Here is a 6,893-nt window from a genome sequence, read left to right as displayed (position 1 = left end):
CTTAGGAATACACCTACCATAAGATAAAAGGCCAACACTTACCCTACTAAAGCCTAAAGCCAAACCTCCACAGGATCTAGACTATCATCAGGTAGAAACATGACTAACAATTTATGATGGTTTGACTTAAAAGTTTTTCCACTTTGCAATGATACAAAAGTGATATGCTTTCAGTAGAAAACACTCCAAATTTTGGTTTAATCTTTTTTTGGACTTGTAATACATGAAACAATACACTCTTGTGATGTTGGACAGCAGAAGTGAGCTGCAGTTCTGAGCCACATGATCACAAGGGTAAATGTCCCAATGCTCTAGCAAGTGCCAAAAAGTTTTCTGTATTTGGGAGGGACTGTTTCAAGATCCCCAGTGGATGCCTTAAGCTGTGAATATGCAGAACGTCATATGTATGATATTTTTTGCTATAAATACATACCTATGATAAAATTTAATTTATAAATTAGACATAGTGAATAAAAATAAATAATAATAAGATCAGATAATTATAACAATAAAGTTGATTACAATATGAATGTGGCCTCTCTCTTTTTAAAGAATCAAGACAAATAGTATTTTTGGTCTGTGACTGACAGCTGGTATCTACAACCATGAAATGCAAAACCATGGATGAGAGGACTGCTGTATTAAACACTTTTTTTTACTTCAATATTTTCAACTTAAAGTGGGTTTATCAGGATAGTCCCATCAGAAACTGAAGAGTATCTGTACTTTCCTGAACAAAACTCATCATTTACTGTTGGAAGAGAAAATCATTGAGGTTTTATATAAAATACCATTCACAATGTCAAAAAGTAGAATAAAAATTGTTAAACATGCAAGGAAGAAAGAGAAAAAGATGGATAGTAACAAAATAATTTATTAAATGTTTACACAGAGATTACTCAGATATTGAAGTTAGCATGGAAAGACTAATAACTATTACTATTAGGAAAAATAAAATTTACAAAAAAATGCATGCAAATATGAGGAATTTTAATAGAGATAGTTTACAAAAAGTAGGTTGTGTATGGTAAAACTATAAAATGTCATGGTAGAAATTAAGAGTTCAGTGGGTAGAGTTAATGGTAGACTTTTCATAATACACGAAAGGCTAAGTGAATAAGAAGGCTGGTTAGTAAAGAAGCTTTAAACTAAATATACATCGAGGGAAAATGAAATTGAAACAGGAATGTAAAAACAATGTGGGACACCGAGAAATGTACATGTTTTGAGGTCCCAGGTGAGCCAAGGAGAAAATGCAAGGAGCATCAAGTAAGAGATGATGATTAAAAATTACAATAATCATCTTACTTTGAAATATGTGAACCCAAAGTTTCAAGAGGGTCAGCAATGATTCACAAGTAGGCTAAATTAACAAACAAATAAACAAAAACACCCAGGCATTTCATAGTCAAGCTGCGAAAAAACAAAGAATCTTAAAAGCAGCAGGAGTATGAGTGAGGGGGTATACCCCCACTCAGCAGACAGTGAGAATGAGAGTTGACTTTGCGGCATTAGCCCTAAAAGACAGAACACAATGAAACAGTATGATTACAGTTTGGAAGAATAAAAGGCCAACCTAACTAAAATTTTATACTCGGCAAATGTACCTTTCAAAAATGGAAAGCAAATAAAGACATTTTCTGAAAAATGTGTTGTTGGTGCAACCACATTACAAGACAGAGAAAAGGAAATTCTTCAAACCAAAGGAAAAGGATTCCAAACAGAAAAGCTGTACAAGATTTAAACAACATGATTAATGAAATTGTTTTAACATGCCTAGAAAATTATATGCAACAACTACATAATCTGCATATTTTTCCTATCACATGTATTCTTTTTAAAATTTATTTTATTTTATTAATGTTCTAATTTGTTATGCATGGCAATAGAATGAATTTTTACATATCATACACAAATAGAGTACAACTTTTCCTTCCTCTGGTTGAACATGGCGCAGAGTCACACCTGTAGTGTAATCGTACATCTATATAGGGTAATAATATCCATCTCATTCCACTGTCCTCCCCCTATCCCACTCCCCTCCAAAGTCCCTTCATTCTCTCCCTGCTCCATTATGGATCAGCATCCATTCATCAGAGAAAACATTCAGCCTTTGGTTTGCGGGGTTTGGTTTATTTCACTTAGCATGATATTCTCCAGCTCCATCCATTTACCTGCAAATGTCATAATTTCATTCTTCTTTAAGGCTGAGTGATATTCCATTGTGTGTATGTACTACATTTCTTTATCTAGCCATCTGTTGAAGGACATCTATGTTGGTTTCATAGTTTAGGTATTGTGAATTGAGCTGCTATAAACATTGATGTGGCTGTGTCACTGTAGTATGCTGACTTTAAGTCCTTTGGGTATAAACTGAGGAGTGGGATAGCTGGGTCAAATGGTGGTTCCATTCCAAGTTTTCTGAGGAATCTCCATACTGCTTTCCATAGTGGTTGCACCAATTTGCAGTCCCACCAGCAATGTATGATGTGCCTTTTTCCCCACATCCTCGCCTGTTGAAATAACTTTCAGTTGCAGCTAGCAGCTACGAGCAGCTCAGAGTGCTTGAAGAATCCGTTCATTCAGGCCTGATAGGAACGCCTGCAGGATGGGGCACTCTGCTCTAGTGAGCTGTTAGTGAAACCACATCCTTAGCACTTGTGTGGTTAGCATTGCCAAACTACCAGGCCAGGAAACTGAGAGCCAGTGGCTTCAGGGCATGAAACCCCTGACTCAGTAAGCCCCTCTCTTCCTTAGGGACAAAGACCCTTCCAGACTGCTTTCCACCATGACAGCAATATTTCGAGTTTCCTTACAGTGCAGTTACATTCGGCAGAAGATGACTGGCTTATGGATATTATCTTGCTTATCTTTGATTGATGGGCATGCCCCACCAGAACCTATAACAGTTGTATGCATTCCAAAAATAAACTGAGCTACTGGATGTTTGATAGGAGGCCACCAGCCAGTTCTCACCAGCTCCCAGAGTCTGTGTGTTGATTCCACGTCTCTACTCCCCACAACTGAGGTAGCCTAGTGATTAATTGACCACACCAGTGACAGGAATGTACGCAATTTGGCGCCCAACGTGGGGCTCGAACCCACAAAGCTGAGATTAAGAGTCTCATGCTCTACCAACTGAGCTAGCCGGGCCCAACACTTATTATTTTTTAACAAGTGTATGAGAGAGTTTTTGACACATTGAACACATTCTGGACCATAAGTCTCATTTTGGCACACTTCAAAAGATTGAAATAATAAAGCATATAATCTCCAATCACTGAGTAATTAAATTAGAACTCAGTTTCAGAAATTAATAAATATAATTCTACATAACCATAGGTCAGGCCTCTGGGCAGGCCAATGTCCTATATAGACCAATGTAAATAATACTATGATGACTAAAATTAACTAAGAAGAAAGAGAAACATTTATAAATTATGAGTCATAGAGAAATCAAACCAGTAATTAAATACCTATTCACTAAAAAAAAGTATTTTTAAAAAATATTTATTTTTTTAGTTGAAGTTGGACACAATATCTTTATTTATTTATTTATTTTTATGTGGTTTTGAGGATCAAACCCAGGGCCTCGAACATGCTAGGTGAGTGTTCTACTGCTAAGCCTCAATCCCAGCCCATAAAGTATGTTTTTAATCTCAGAAATTAATTAACTTTCTTTAGAAAGAATACCAGTACTACAAAAATTACTCAAAGAAAGGACAGAAAAGTGGTTTAATTTTTCACACTAGATTTTTTTAAAAACCAAACTATTTGATGCCTACAAGAGATAAGACATAGTAGTGATGCAAGAAGATATAAAAAGATATCCTATGCATACTAATTAAAATAAAGCTGGTAGATCTATAAAATACAAAAATATATTTTAAGACATAAGCATTTATAGGGATAAAGGACATTTTACAATGAAAAATGTTATGCTACCTAAAATTTAAAACAATACTAAATTTGTATCCAGCAAATAACATAGCTTCAAATACAGAAGCTAAAAATTAACAGGACTCAAATAAGAAACACAAAAATTTGCAGTCATTGTAGGAGACTTTGACACACTTTTCTCAGCAACAGAGAGAAGTGAACATGATGATTATCTTAACCATGTAGACATATATAAAATATGCACCCAAAATGCTAAATTTTTTCAAGTACCCATGAAACATTTATCAAAATTCATGGTCTACTAAACTGATTTTAAAAGCTAACTAATCAAGGATTAAAATTATACTTCAACTTAGGAAAATTAAGCAGGAATCAAATAGCAAATATATCATTACAAATAGTCCCAAATGTTTGGAAACTAAGTAAACCCCTTCTAAATAAAAAAACAATTTAAAAAGCAAAATTTAATATATTTTCCTGAGCCATAATGAATATTCTCTGTATTAACTGTGAAATGCACCTACGCTATGTTAGATGGATTCTCAAACCTTCCATGAATGCACAGATTAGCAAATGAAAAGGCCACAAAATCCATTGTTTAATTATTTACCCAAAAGAGATTAGAAAAAGAAGAATGAGTGAAACCACAAGAATACACACAAATAAAAAACACAGACAATAAGAACAAAAAGAGACAAAGATTATATCACACTTGAGAAGGTTCTGTATAGCAAAGGAGACACTAATAGTGTAAACAGACCAACGTACAGAAAGGGAGAAATATTTATAAACTATTCAATGGTTAAGGGATTAATATCCAGAATATCTAAGGAACACAAATTTTCAACAATTAGAAAAGTTATCCAATTTAAAAATGGGCAAAAGATCTAGATAGACATTTCTCATAAAAAGAATTACAAAGAGCCAAAAGCATAGGAAAACGGCTCTCAACACCTGGCAGAATGGCTTTTAAAAAAAAAAAAAAGCAAAAAATAACAGATAGACAAATAGTGGTGAGGATGCAGAGATAATAAGACTCATCTAATATTGGTGAGGATGTAAATTTTACAGCCATTATGGAGAACAGTATGAGTATGTTCCTCAGAAAACTAAAAGCCTGTCTACCTTATGATCCACCTATCCCACATCTGGGTGTACATATCAAGAAAATGATATAAGCAAAGGTAGACTATTCCAGATTATCTGCGTGGACCCTAAATGAAATCAGAGCAAAACAGGATTATTTGACTACAGAGACAGAAGGCAACTTGACAACTGAAGCAAGGTGCTACGCTTTTGGCTGTGAAGATAGAGGAAGGGACCACATGCCAAGAAAGGCAAGAAATGCAACTCAAAAAAAAAAAAAAAAAAACTGGAAAAGGCGAGGAAATTGATTACCCTCTACAACTTCTATAAGGAGTGCGATCCTCCTGACACCAAGATTCTAGCCCAGCAAAATTCATTTTGGATTTTTGGCTTCAAGAACTGTAAGAAAATAAATGTGTGCAGTTTGAAGTCATCAAGTTTGTGGTAATTTATTACACAGAAAGAGGAAATGAACACAAAGTTTGCCTCTTGAAAGAGAAAAAATGTACTTTAATGGTAAACTTTGAGTATGACATTTAAAAATCGTTTTTTATCATCCAAAAAAATTTATGGATAATAAAAACATTACAAGAGATTATGACCCAAATTTTTCAATAAATATGTGACTTTAGGTGAAATGCAAAATTGCTTTACAGACAGATCTCTAAAAATGAGCACAAAAAGAGAAGATTTCTGTAGTCTAAGTCTATTGAAGATATTTTAAATGTTTTTTTGAAACACTGCCCCAAATAAATTTTCTTCACAGAGCGCTTCACTGATGACGTCTTTTAAATTGTTAAGAAAGAAGTAAGCCAGACACAGTAGCACACTCCTGTGTTCCCGGCAGCTCAAGAGGCTGAAGCAGGAACAACATAAGTTCAAAGCCAGCCTCAGCAGCTCAGAGAGGCCATAAGCAATTTAGCAAGATCCTGCCTCAAAATAAAATGTGAAAAGGGCTGGGGATGTGAATTGTTGGTTGAGTGCCCTTGGGTTCAACACCTGGTATCAAAAAAAAAAAAAAAAAAATAGCATCAATTTAATACCAAGTCTTCAAGAAACAGAAAAACATAATTGTTTTTGAGACCAGCTTAATCTTGATACCCAAATGAGAAGTTATTATAAAAAAGAAATAAAATCATGAATGTTGATTCAGAGATTCAGTAATATCTAGCAATACAATTTTAAAAATACATCACCAAGAGGTTGTTTTCTCCTCAGAAATGTGGGGTTATTTTTAAAAATCTAATAGTGAAACACTAGGTTCAGATGAGTTCATTGATGAATTCTACCAAACATTTAAGGAAGAATTTAAACAAATTCTCTAAAGTTTCTTTCAGAATATGAAAATATAGGGAATAGTTACTGACTCATTATATGAAAGTACCATTACCCTAATAGCAAACCAGACAGATATTACAAGAAAACTATAGACCAAAATCTCTCATGAACATAGCTACAAAAAAATTCCATGCAATAGTAAATTGAATAAGACAGTACGTGATAAAAATTACACAACATGACCAAGTAGGATTTACCCCAAGAATTCAAGACTGGTTCAACATTTGAAAATCAATTTCTGCATAATTAAAGACAAAAAAATTATGATTATATATGCATAAAATATTAAATGCAGAAAAGGCAATTTGCAGAATAGAAAACCCCATTTATTATAAAAACTCTCAGTAAATTAGTAATAGAGGGAAACTTTCTCACCTTGATAAAGAATATCTATTTTAAAAATCCTATAGCTGCCAACTATGGTGGTGCATGCCTGTAATCCAAGTGCCTCAGGAGGCTGAGGCAGAAGGATTGAAAGTTCTGAGCCAGCCTCAGAAATTCAGTGAGGCCCTATACAATTAGCAAGACACTGCCTCAAAAGTTAAAATAAAATCAAAAGGGCTGGAGAT

General features: G+C 34.2%; 1 non-coding gene across 1 annotated transcript; it reads right to left on the bottom strand.

The window, feature by feature from the left end:
* Positions 1-3,080: 3,080 nt before the first annotated feature.
* Positions 3,081-3,153, bottom strand: Trnak-cuu (transfer RNA lysine (anticodon CUU)). The gene has a single exon. It is a non-coding gene; the product is annotated as a tRNA-Lys (tRNA).
* Between the last annotated feature and the right edge of the window lie 3,740 nt (positions 3,154-6,893).

Source organism: Ictidomys tridecemlineatus, chromosome 12 (genome assembly GCF_052094955.1).
Source record: "Ictidomys tridecemlineatus isolate mIctTri1 chromosome 12, mIctTri1.hap1, whole genome shotgun sequence".
Classification (NCBI taxonomy): domain Eukaryota; kingdom Metazoa; phylum Chordata; class Mammalia; order Rodentia; family Sciuridae; genus Ictidomys; species Ictidomys tridecemlineatus.
Note: the sequence above shows the minus strand (reverse complement) of the source record. Positions and strands in the feature narration are given on the sequence as shown.